This window comes from Equus przewalskii, chromosome 9 (genome assembly GCF_037783145.1).
Source record: "Equus przewalskii isolate Varuska chromosome 9, EquPr2, whole genome shotgun sequence".
NCBI classification, from domain to species: Eukaryota; Metazoa; Chordata; class Mammalia; order Perissodactyla; family Equidae; genus Equus; species Equus przewalskii.
Genome location: NC_091839.1, coordinates 10,832,910 through 10,845,668, shown reverse-complemented (window position 1 = coordinate 10,845,668; position 12,759 = coordinate 10,832,910). Strand labels below are relative to the sequence as shown.

Below are 12,759 nucleotides of genomic sequence, written 5' to 3'. Positions count from 1 at the left end.
CTCTCCGAGTCCATAGCTCGCTCTCCTACGTCAGTTCCTGTTTGTGGCGGGAGAAGGCGGTATTTCCGGCCAGAGGGTGGGAGGGGGCGGTAAGCGGGGGCCGGGGGGAGGGGGCGGGGGGGCCGCGCCTCGCGAGCCGTTGGGCCTGGCTCGGAGAAGGCGTTGCCGCTGCTGCCGCCGTTGCCGCCGCCAGGAAACACAGGGAGCGGGACCAAGCGCAGCGTGGCGATGGGCGGGAGGAGAGCCCCGCCGGAGAGGCTGGGCGGCCGCCGGTGACAGGTGAGTGCGCCAGCGCGTGTTTCCGAGCGCCCCCCCCCCCGCGATGGTCGCGTCCGGACCCCCCGCGATGCCGCGCTGGGCCGTACCACCCGTGCCCGCCGGGCGGGGGCCGCGGTCCTCGAGCCCCCCCTTCCGGGACTGAGTGGGGGTGCCTGCGCGGGGGCGATAGGACTAGCCCTGCGGGGGCGGGGGCGGGGGCGGCGGGCCGTACCACTGAGGCCGGGGCGGGGGGGGGGGCTGCCAAAGTGCGGGGACTGAACCACTGAAGGGTGGGGGGCTGAATCGGTGGGGCGGGAGGGCAGAGCGTGGCTGGTGTGCGGGAGCTGAGCCATGGAGGGGGCGCGCCTTACCTAGTGTAGGGGGCCGTCTCTCTCCGGGGCTGCGGGAGCCTTTCCTAGAGTGTGTTTAGAAAAGTGGGGGCATCTGGGGGGGGCCTGTCCCAAGTGTGGCCGGGAGAGCGCTGTCTGGGTTTTACCCCCGAGGGGTTGGGGGAGCCCTCCTTAGGATGGGGAGCAGCGCCGTATCAATGCAGAGGAGCCGGGCTGCGATGTGTGTACTGTCCTCGGGACGGCCCAGGTCCAAGTGGGTGCTGAGGGGAGTATTTTGGGAGGGCCGTAACGCCGAGTGAGGAGGGGCTGCCGCCGCCTGTGTTTTGGTGGGTGGGGCTTAGGGTTTACACTGGGCTGGAGGGGGAGGATCACCCTTTATTGGACTTTTTAATGACTTTGGGGGGGACCTGGCCGGTCCCCGGGAGTTCTGTCTACCCCAGACTCCTTTCACAGTCTTAAACCTTATTTGAAGGTGTGTGGGACGCCTCTGTGGACAATTCTTTCTTTCCAGGGCCGGGGGCGGGGGTGGGGAGTGGGTGGGTAGATGTCTTGGAAGCCACGGTCTGAAGTTTTCTGAGCTTTCTTCGGCTCCATATTAGTGCGGAAGGGGGTATCCAGCTTGGATTTGAGGAGCTGTGCCCCTGGACCTGCTTGTTAAGACTTGGGAGGGAGGAATGTTTAGAGGGACACCTCTCCACCAGGGCAAGGTGGCCCGGGACCTCTTGATCCTTGGGATTCTGAGGACCCCCTTTTCTCATTTAGAGGCTTCATGGGCTCAGCGATTCCTGTGCTGGAGCAACTGGGTCCTTCCGTGGGCTTCCTTTCAACTTTGTCCACTCTTCCCCTCTTAGAGAAGCATCAGGCATTCAGTCCTGGCCTCACCTCGGTTGGAGGTGGGTGCGAAGGGGCCGGGCACCAACAGACCACGGCAGGCACCTCCATCCTGGCCGTGAGGCTGTTTGTGGCCCCCAGGTTAGCAGTCCAGCGGCCCATCATGTTTACGCTCCCACCAGGCGATAACAGTTGGCCTCACCATTAGGCAGCAGTGAGGCCGAGCGCTGTTTTCCCAGCTGTTCAGGCCAAGGGGACTGAGGCGGGGGTGCCCCTGGCCCAGCCCAACGGGGGAGGAAGGCTGCTCTGAAGGACTCGGGCAGTCACATCCCTGACGGATCTGGTTTCTTGTTGTGGTCTCTGGGTCGGGGCTTGGAGCAGCCAGTCCTAGACATGAGGCCACTGCCCCTGCTCCCCAGGCCAGTGTGTGACCTTGGCTTGCCCCGTAACCTTTGTCCTGGGTCTGGAGTTTCCGGAGGGCTGGCCACAGTCCCTCATTGACCCAGCTAACGTGGCTGGTGATGTGGTCAAAGGGGGCAGATAGTCGCTTCTGGTCCGCAGCATCGGTGTCCAAGCTTACTGCCTTCCGAGGGTTGTGGTTCCTGAAGAGGGAGGTCCCTGAGTCTCTGCGAGGCGGTGGTGACTGTAGAATTTTTCTTTACTAGGGGTTTGTTCCTCTGGTCTCCTCCTGCCAGCTTTTAGAGGGTTTGCCTGCTGGGGTTAACAGCAGCAATAAAAACAATAATCATGAGATTAATGGCTGACGTGTGTTGAGTGTGTGCTGTGCCACACACTATTCAGAATGGTTCACGTGGGTTAACTTGCTGAGTACTCACATCCTGGAGCCGTAGGTACTCTTGTCATGATGTCCGTTTTATAAGGGGAAACTGAGGCAGAGAGAAGGCAGATCATTTCCAGAGCTAGTGAATAGCCAGTGTTTATTTTTTTATTTTTTTTATTTTTTTAAAGATTTTATTTTTTTCTTTTTCTCCCCAAAGCCCCCCGGTACATAGTTGTGTATTCTTCGTTGTGGGTTCCTCTAGTTGTGGCATGTGGGATGCTGCCTCAGCGTGGTCTGACGAGCAGTGCCATGTCCGCACCCAGGATTCGAACCGACGAAACACTGGGCCGCCTGCAGCGGAGCACACGAACGTAACCACTCGGCCACGGGGCCAGCCCCAATAGCCAGTATTTATTGAACATGCACTGTATGTCAGGCACATGACAGGCCTTGTACACACCTGTCCTCATTTAAATCTCAAAACACACCTATGGGGTAGACATGGTTATGCCTGTTTTACAGAGGTAGGGAGAAGTGTGATACCCATTTTACAGATGAGAAAAGTGAGACACCTGCTGTGAAGTGAAATGATTTGCCTGCCATCTGCCAGCTGGAGTGGTAGAGCTGGCATGTGAACCCCTGACCCGGCTTGGCCTCAGAGCCACCCTGTCGTCGACGAGTAGCTGGAACAGTCGTTTAGTCGCCCCCATGTGGATATGGTGTTTCCGTCCATTTTGCAGTCACCGGTTGGGGCTCAGAGGAGGCGTGGCCTTGCCCTAGGTGTGTCAGACCCTAGGGGGCCAAGCTGGGGTTTGAACCCAGGTTGGCTTGCCCCTGGTGTCGCACATTCTTTGCTCACCAGGTCTCAAGCTGCAGTGGGTCTCTGTCACCTCAAAGACCCTGCCCTGCGCCCTGCCACCTGCGCCCTCCGGCAGTTCCTTTCCCTCATCCCCTGAGCCCAGGGCTGCTGGAAACACCTCTACCGGCAGCCGATCCAGCGGTTCTGGGCTTGTTGTTGAAATCTCGCCCCTTCTCAGAGTTGGACCAGGGTATCCTTGAACGTGGGGCAACGTGTGTACCGGGAACCAGGAGAGAACAGTAAGAGACACATGCAGGGGGTGACACAGCTACCAGGGGACCCGAGTTAGAGGTCCCTGCACAAGGATGGTGTAGCGGGCACGCGTGCCAGTTCTGGTGCTGTGTGACCTTGGGCCACAGTGTTCACCTCTGTCCAGTGATCTCAGAATGGCACCCACCTGGGGCTGTCGTGATGATTAAATGAGTTGATCCACAAGAAGCTCCTAGAACGGTGCCTGGCACTGAAGACGCTCAGTCGGCAGTCCAGAGAGCATCCATCCTCCCTCGCCCCCATCTAGGTCCTCTTGAGTGTAGGGTATCCAGCCCCTGACCTTGGCCGAACCGGGATCCAGGAGTCCGGTGTCCTGCCCTCTGACCTCTGTAGTGGTCAGTGTAGCTCTGCACTGAAGTGATTCAGAGCCCAGATTCAAATCCAGCCCCACCACTCGCTGGCTGTGTGACCTTAAGCAGGTTCTTCAACCCTTCTGAGCCCTTTTCCTCATTGGTATCATGGGATAATTCACACCTGATGAGTTGTAGAGACAGTTACAGGGGTTAGTTTGTAGAAAGCATTTATAGCTGCTGGCATAGCAGTAAGCCAGTGGTGAACGGTTCTTGTGCCCACCGTTGAAGAGTGCGGGTCGGTGGGGGTCCCTAAGGCTGTCTCAGCAGTTGATGTCCTCATTATTTCTGCTAGGGTTTTGAAGGCCCTTCCCAGGTTACAGAGCCTTGTCGGATAACACTGGGTGGAGGGCAGGGCCCAAATTAGCATCTCCATTTTCCAGACAAGGAAACAGAGGTTCTGGGGGGCTCGGAACGGGAGGGACATAGAACCAAATAACAACTGGCAGATGCAGCGCCCAGGCCGCCTCCCTCTCCCATGCGGCTGCTGCCCGGAGCCCCTCCAAGGTCGCTGTTCCAGCTCCTTTCCAGATGTCAGGCTCTGCTAACCCCCTTCCTCTAGTGCAGGGCCCCCGGAGTGGCGGGAGGGGCCTTGACCTTGGTGGGGATCAGCGCTTTTGAAGGCTGGGGGCGGAAAGGTGGGCAAGAGCAGGGAGAGGAACCGAATTGCTGGTGGGAGGCCGGTCGACTGCGCAGGGCCTCGGGGGCCTGGGCGAGACGTGTGGATTAGATCCGAAGGCGTTGTGGAGCTGGGGAATGGTTTCCCTTTGTCCACCGCCATTTATTGAGCACCTACTGCATGCCTGGCATGGCCTCAGTTGCTGGGGTACAGCGGTGCCCTTAACAAAGGCTCTACCCCCATGGAGCTGAGGGACCATCCCTAAAGTGGGTCTGTAAACAAGGGGCAGGTTACAGGGAGGCGCCAGGCGGCGAATTGAAATCAGGTGTGACGGGCCTTCTTCAGCCAGGCCCTCCAAGGGCCTCTGAGCTGGTCCCAGGTTGCGGAGGTGAGGCAGTCACGTGGGGCAGCGGGAGAAGGGCTCGCCTTGAGGCGTGGGGGGGACCTCAGTGCAGAAGTGGCAGGGAGGACAGAGCTGGGTGAGGCGCAGGGGCAGGCCGTGTGCGCTGGGGCCGGGTGAGTAGGGAGGGGAGGGGAGAGGAGGGGAGGGGAGGGGGCCGAGATGCGGGCAGTGGGGGGCTCGTCACGCAGCTTGGGGGGATGCAGCTCGGGGGACGGGGGATGCCGTGAGTAGGCGTTTGGTGGGATATAGGGTGGTGGAAGGTGCCTCTTGCCCTAAGCGAGGTTCTCAGGCTGCTGCCTGGGGTGGAGGTAGGTTCCAGAGCCGGTCAGGGAGTTTCACATGCCTCCCACTTCCCCCTTGAGTAGAGTCACTGCCCTAGAAACAGCCAGGCCCGCTGGTCGCCTCCCTGCTCTGTGGTTTTCACACCGCATTCCCCAGGGCCCAGGGCTGTTCCCTTTAGGGACAGACTTGGGGGGGGGGGGTGGTTGGTTCAGTGGGCAGATTTTCTGCCCACCCGGCCCCACCCCAAACAGCTGGGCTAATATCAAATAACAACGCAGAACAACAGCCATACCTGATAAAAGCCAGACTTGCTGACTGTGCCCTTCTCTCCGCTCCTGGGCTGGAGGTCCTGCAACATTCTTGGGGCCGCTCTCGAACTTGGAAGACCAGGCCCTGTGGGTCTACCGTCTGGTGGAGACAGGCCCCCAGCCATCACATCTGTGATGGTGATCGGTGTAACAAAGGCAGAGTGAACGGGGGTAGAGGAAAGAGCATGGGGAGAGTTTTATATTTTAGCGGAGATGATCAGGGAGGCCCTCCTGGAGGAGGTGATGTGTAGATAGGGACTGGAGTGCCGTGAAGGGGTCACGGAGGACCTGAGTGAAGACCCTTCGGTCTCAGAAGGAATCGGCTTGGATTTCCACATCACAATGGTGATATCTGAGGCCTGGGGAGCCCCCAACTAGGAAGCGTTGGGGATGGGCTGTGAATTTGGGCATTGTGACTCCACAGTCCGCCCTGCAGGCGGAGGTGCTTGGTAAGCGCAGGTGAGGGCGGCTTCTGATTCCGCACCTGAGCCTGGCACCTCCCTCGTAGTGCACTGAGCAGGGGCTTGGCCATGGTTTTCCCCAGGCTCCTTCTGGGGTGTCTTCCTAGAAGGAGTGGAGCCCCCTCAGAGCAAACCTGCCGTTTCCAGAAATCCCCGGGGATGGGGGGATAGAAAGGAGTGTCTTGCGCAGTGGATCTCTAAGCCTCTGGGGGACGCAAGGCCACCCCTCCCTGGGCCTCTCCGCCTTCCCAGAGCTCTCAGTGAAAGGCTCTCCACCACCAGGCCCCTGGGCTGTACGGTGGGGTGGCTCCGTGGCAGGCTCCTCTGGACAGCCAGCCAAGCAGCGAGAGGCCCAGCTCAGGGAGACAGCCCTGGGAGCAGGACCAGCAGGGAGGGAGGGCGGGAGCGGGCGTGGGAGGGGCAGCGGGGTGCGAGCTCGGCCTGGCCCCCAAGGGGGCAGGACCCACCGCCAGCTCAGCACCCATGGCAGGCCTCGGCTGTGCTGGGTGCGTGGAGCAGGGCACAGCAGGCCAGGGCTGGCCAAGGGGAGACTACATGTCAGAGGTCCCTGCAGGAAGTTCCTCGAGCCCCGCCGTCCTGCCCAGGAAGCTCGTCTGCAGATGTTGTTTCTAAGGGTGAGGCCAGAAATCCAAGCCTTTCTTGGTTTGCCACCTTGTGGGCCCTTTCCGAATAGACTGGGGTGCTCCCTCTGCTTTGCTCCCCTTCCCAGCCTGGTTTCAAGGCCTTCAGGGTCTGGGGGTGGTTGCATAGTGGTCCGGGCTGGGGGCAGCAGACCTGGGTGTGAACTGTGCTCCTGGCTTCGCCTTGGTTGCTGTGTAACCCTGGGGGCCTCATTTCATCACTCTGAGATGCATTTTGCTCTGCTGAAAATGGTAACATCCCCGCCATTTGGGATCGTTGAGAGGATTCAGGGAGCTAATGTCTTAGCGAGTGCTGGGCCTGGGCCTCCTGAGAAGGTGCTCGATGGATCTGAGCTGCTGCTGCTGGAGATTGTCAGGATGGGCACCTGAGAGCAGAGCAGGGGCTCTGGGTGCAGCCAGCCTGGGCTTGCTGGGTGGCAGAGTGGGTTTGCATTTGGAGCCTTGGGAGGGAGTGGAGGGCCCATTAGCTGAGGTCCCCCTGCAGAGGGCTCCAGATGGGAGTATCCATCACGCCCATCGCTGAGCCCCTGCTCGGCCAGAGGGCACTCCATGCGTGTGAGCTAGGACACACAGCAGCCTGTGAGGTGGGTGGTGGTATCACCCCCATTTTGTTGATGGGAAACCGAGGCACAGAAAGCCCATGACCACCAGAGCGGCCTCTCTGTGTCGGGCCCACCCCGAGGCCCTGCGTGCCTGTGCTCGGCACTCCTGACCGCAGCCCGGGAGCTGGGCACAGCCGCTCTGCCATTGCACAAGTGAGGACACGAAGGCCCAAGGAGGTCATGGGATTTGCTGAAAATCAGTGTTAGTAGGTGACAGGCATGAAATTTGAACCCAGCCCTCCGTGGGGTGGAGTCTGCCTTTGTAAGGCCGGCTCTTCCTCTGACCAGGGCCACGGCCCCGCTTACTGGGGTCTTGTGATTGCTCTGTTACTTTCTCGTCTGCTGGCCGGGGCTGGCACAGTGTCGGCTTCAGTCGCCCTGGAAGAGTGGATTAGCTCCATTCGATGCCTGCCGGGGAGATGGGGTGCGGCCGCGTCTCTCCACCCCGATGCCCAGGGATCCCTGCCTGGGGCCTGACTCCTCGCTGGCCTATGGAGCCAGCCCTTGGCTCTTTGTGGGCATTTGTGTCTTCCAGTCTCTCACCAGATAATTTGTGGAGGACCTACTGTGTGCCGCGTGCCGTTCTGGACACCAGGGAGCAGCACCTGGTCTAGTGGAGGAGGGGGAGAAAGTAGCCTGTGCCCTGTGAGTGCCGGTGTGGCCGAGGAGGGGATCGGCCTGCAGCTGGACTTGGCGGGAGTGGGGCCTGGGGAGGGCACCCGAGGCGAGGCGTTCGGGCAGGGACGTGAAAGCCCCAAGGAATGGGCCTGGTGGGTACATCCAGGTCAGGCCCTCAGGTGGGAGGTACCTCCATGTGGTGGTGACACTCAGAGCAGGCCACTGTGGCTGGAGCTGGGGAGTGGGGGGGAATGAGGAGGGTGGCAGGGCCCAGGGCCCGCAGGCAGGTCTGGGGTGCCTAGGGCCGTGCTTCTCAAACTGGTGTCCAGAGACCTGGAGGTTGGGGGGGGTGAGGGTAGGTGTCGAGCCTGTGTTTGGGGTCATGTGTGTGAGTTGTCTACTTTTTGTAGCTGTGTGTTTCCATTTAGATGGTATTTTCAAAAACTTAATAGAGGCATGTCATGAATCCTCTGGATGATTCCTTTTAACCGACTAGCGACAGGATTAATGTAGCTGCCATTTCCAAGCTCTGACTTGGGGAGGTTCAGGCTGGCCCTTGACGTGGGAGTTCGCCTTTGTGTAGTTGCTGCCTGTCTTCCAAAGATACTGGCCTCCTCCTCCCCAGCTGTGCTGGAAAGACGTCTCATTGGGTTCCCATGACCACCCTGGGTTGTCAAAAGAAAGCATGTTTTGGAATAACATATGCTCGATCAGGTTGATACTAAGATGTAATTTTATAGACGAGGATGCTGAGGTGCAGAGAAACGGCCCGCGCAGCCTGGATGTGTGGTCAGGATTGGGGTCGCCCAGGGCTCCAGCTGCAGGTGTGGACCCCCGAGCCCTGCTCCAGCTCTCTGGGCTGAGTGGCTAAGGGCTCAGAGCGCTGGGGTCATGTGGCAGCTTCTCCTCGAGCTGGGACGACCTGTGAGCATCTGTGGTGGCCCACCCCTCCTCCTGCCTTCAGGCTCCCGGGCTTCCTTAGCAGAGGTTCTCTGGAGCTGTACCCCCAGTATGCTAGCCATATGTGGCTATTTAAATTCTGATTAATTAAAATTAAATGAAAGTACAAATTCAGCTCCATCGTTCGAGAAAGTTCTGTTGGCTGGATCAGCCATCTCCTGCACTCAGCCGCTGTGTGATCTTGGGCTCATGATTCATTCTCCGTGGGTCTCAGCGTCCTCTTCTGGAGAATGGGATAGTGATAGCATCTATGTCTAGAGTTGCTGTGAGGATTAATGTTAATCCAGGCGTGGCCTGTTGTCAGCACTCAATAAGTGTTAGCCATGGTCGGGACCCTGCCTCTGTGCTCCTAGGTGCCCTCAGGATGAGACGGGGCTTCATCCCATCAGGCCGTGCCGCGGAGCTCCTGGCCAGGGAGACGGGCAGAGGATGATGGTGCGGAGGAAGGCCTGTGAGGGAGGAAGCCCTCAGCCAGACTGGAGGGCCCTCATGTGTGCGCACGTCCTGGTGTGTGCAGCCCAGGTCTGCAGGGCGTCAGGGATGCTGGGCTGGGGGAGGGGCTGTGGCTCTTGGGAGCAAGGGCAGAGGGGGGTGGCAGAGGCTCAAGGTGGGACCGCGTGATCGTCTCCTCCACTGTGTCCCACTGCCTGGCCTTAGGTACTCAGTGACTCCTTCCCATCCTCAGTTTCCCCATCCGTAAAGTGTGAGTTCTCGTGGTCCCCAAGTGAGCCAGATGGTGGGAGTGTATGCCGCATCCCCATCCCCCCACAAGCCGACAGTTCCCCGTCTTTCTCCGAGAAGTAGCCACAGCCCTTACAGGGACCTCCCAGGCCCTGCCCAGCCAGGGGGCCCGCTTCCTCCTCAGCCACGGGGCCTCGCTCCCCTCCGTCACCTCCTGACCATCCCACACCGGCCAGCCCTCGCTCTTCCTCAGCCTGGAGCCCTCTCCCCAGGTCTCTCCGTGGCCCCCTCATCTCTCAGGTTTCTGCCCAGCTTCCCCCATGTCGCTGAGCCCTCCTCTGACCCCCCTGTGTGAAAGCGAAACCCTCGCCCCCTCCCACACGCTGAGTCCTCCGTATGCTGCTTTTCTCCATAACATTGTCGCCTTCTGATGTACTCTGTAATTTGCCGGCTTATTTAACTCAGTCATTTTAATGTCTGTCCGCGCTCCCCCGCCCCGCCCCCTATAAACCCCCAGGGCAGGGAGTTCTGTTTTGGTCCCTGCTGCCTCCTTGGCGACCCAGCAGCGCTGACACAGCGTGGCGGCCATATTTGTGGAATGAATGAATGCAGGCTTTTTGTTTCACCTTTGCTTGGCGGAACTAGGAGCTGCGGTTCTGTTAGCCACCCCCACCCTGAATTAGTGAAGGCTCTGGGCCTGGCCTGTGCTGGGTGGGGCTGGGGACACAGCGAGGACCAGGCCAGACTTTGAGCAGCTCCCAGTCCTGTGGGGAGGCACTCTCACCCAGGTCATTGTGCAGGTGACTGAGCACAGTAGAGGGGGGTGTTGTGAGAGGACAGGAGGGCCGAGCTCTGAGGGTCTGTGACATGCTGTGGGGCAGGGGACAGTCAGGGCAGGCTTCCCCAAGGAAGTAAGGATTTAGCAGGTGAAGATAGGTGAGCAGGGAGCCAGGCAGGGGACTGGCATGTGCAAAGGCCCTGGGGTGAGAGAAAGGAGGAGTGTTGAGGGACTGAGAGAAGGGGCAAGTGTGTGTGGTGGGGTTGCTGGCCAATGAGGCTGGAGAACAGGCAGGGGTCACCTTAGGTGGACACTTGGAGCCTCCATGAGGCCTTGGCCGTGATCCCTGAGCCAAGGAGGGACAGTCAGAGCTGTGTTTGGACAGTCCCTCTGGCTGTGGCCAGGCAGGCACGGCCTTTGCCGTGATTTCTGTGGGGGCTGTAAGGCCCTGCGTGGCAAGGGAGGGGGAAGGTGTGGGGGGCGGCGGGGAAGAGAAGGAGGTCTGCTCTGGTACTTTGTCGCCTCCCAGGATCTTTGGCAGCCTGCCCACATCTTCAGCCTGCCTCCAGCCCTGCCTGCTCCCAGGAGACAGATGGGGTACCCGGGGGGAGTGTGGCCTTTAAGAGAGGAAAAGTATCTTTAATGCCACTTTCCTACCAAGGAGGTGGAATAGGTAAAAATCGACGTGTTACAGAAATGTAGCACGTAGGAAGTGAGGGTCCCCATGTCCCCACCGAGCAGAGGAAGTAACGCCACCTGACAGGTGTGGAGCAGCTGCTGTACTGGCTCTCTCCCAAGGGCTGTCTGTGGATTAACTCATTTGGTTCTCACGACAGCCTTGGAGGGACCTTCTGTTTTCTCTCTAATACCTGGGTGAGGAGACCGAGGTGAGGAAGGGGGAAGTGGCTCGCCCAGCGCCACACAGCAGCTGGCTGGGCTGAGGTTGGCATGCCTGTGCTTCCCTAGGCCACCTTGACTCCTCAGCCATTATGCGGCCTCTCTGGGCCCTTTGGCACAATTCCTCCTATGCATGTGGCGCTTAGACAGGTGCCTCCTCACGCCTTCCGCCTAAGAGGCCATCCCCCGTGAGGTCCGTTGTTGCGTGTGGAATTGCTTTTCTGAAAAGGATGCTGTTGGTGAGACTTACACATGGGTTGTGAGCTGCCTGTCGATCTCGGTCGTGTCAGCCTGTGAAGAAATAAGCGTGTCAGAATTGGCCACGTGGTGCGTGCTGGTGTGCGTGTCAGAGAAGGGGTCGGCCCGGGTGTTCTGTTGTGCCGTGAGCACAGTGAAGGCCGGCAGGCAGTGTCGGCCCGCGGAGGCTGGATCTGGCACGGAGGATGGCTGTGGCGTGTCTGTCGGGTGGACGGACCCTCAGTCAGGGCGGGACGCTGTGCTGAGCCCATCCCACTGCACAGAGAGGGAAACTGAGACGGGGGGAGGCTGTAAAGTCGGGGAGCAGGGACCCGAATCCAGGTCTGCCTGCCTCTGGAGGCCGTGTGGGGCGGTGTGGTGGCGAGGCCAGGCTGCCTGGGGCCCCAGCCCAGCTCCGTACCTCCTGATCGGGTGACTGGGGCAAGCCATTTCACTTTGTGACTTAGTTTCTTCCTTACAGTGGAGAGGGTGAAGGCGCCTGGGGTCGCCGTGAGGGTGAATTCGCCTGTGCAGAGCGCTTAGGTGTGCCTGGCGGGTGCTGGGGCCGCGTGGGTGTTCCCTCCTCTTAGTCCTGTCACCGCGTTAGCCAGGACTGCAATGCCAGACCCCTACTGTGGGCATGTGGGTTGCTCCCAGGGTTTCACTGTTCCAGCCATAATACCCTCAGAACGGCGGTTCTCAACCTGGGGGTGGCTTTGCCCCCAGGGGACACTTTTGATGCTCACCTTGGTGGGGAGGATGTGCTGTTGGCTTGAGCAGTAGCGACCAGGGATGCGGCTAAGCCTCCTCCCGTGTGCAGAGCAGCCTCCATGACGAGAATCACGCACCCCAGGTAGCTCGGGTCTGAGGCTGAGGCCCAGCACTTGGAAGCTCCGCGCCCAGCAGAAGGTTTCCTGCAGGAGAGCATCCTCCGAGGACACGCGTTTCCACTGTCCGTGTCGCTGAGGTGCCTCCCACGACGCCAGCCTGAGGGGGCTGGTGCCTTCCGCCCACCCCAGCGCCCTTTCTCCCACACTCCCACTGGCAGGTGCTGCCTGTGCAACGGCGGGGTCCTGTCGCTTTTGACTTTGTCTCCTGAGCATGTCCTGCTGTAGGAGCTGTAGGTAAGGTGCAGATTACAGGGCAGGTGACAGAGGCTCCGGGGGGGTCGCAGTGCCAGAAGCCCCCCCCCCCCCCCCCCCGCCACGTCTGCCTTTACCAGACTTATCCTGTCTGTGCTGTCTGGCACCAAAGCCAGGTCAGGGATGGGGGCGAGAGAGGAAGAACCTGAGCATTGGGAGGAAGGGATTTGACTGGGAGCCTGCCGTGGGCACAGGGCTTCACTCCGTACACACTTATGAAGTGCTCCCTGTGTACCCAGCACAGTGCAGTCCTCCGAGGACCTGCAATGCCCTGCCCTTAGCAGGCTGACACCATAGTGGGGAGAGATCGACAATAAACTGGTAAATAAGTAAGTGTGTAATAACGTCAGTGACAAGCGCTCTTGGAGAATGTAAGAAACATAAAGAGTGAGGGGAGGTAGAGTGGGTGC

At 59.9% G+C, this 12,759-nt stretch overlaps 1 protein-coding gene across 3 annotated transcripts in view; it reads left to right on the top strand.

The window, feature by feature from the left end:
* Positions 1 to 39: 39 nt before the first annotated feature.
* AKT2 (AKT serine/threonine kinase 2) overlaps positions 40 to 12,759 on the top strand; it is a 47,783-nt gene continuing 35,063 nt past the window's right edge. Inside the window, exon 1 of one of the 3 annotated variants that reach the window (XM_070557774.1) lies at positions 40 to 279. The gene's annotated coding sequence lies outside the window, so the exon portion shown is untranslated. Of the gene's footprint in view, positions 280 to 4,745; positions 4,835 to 6,223; positions 6,408 to 12,759 lie in introns of those variants that run through there. The other 2 variants (XM_070557783.1, XM_070557782.1) reach the window with 2 other exon arrangements.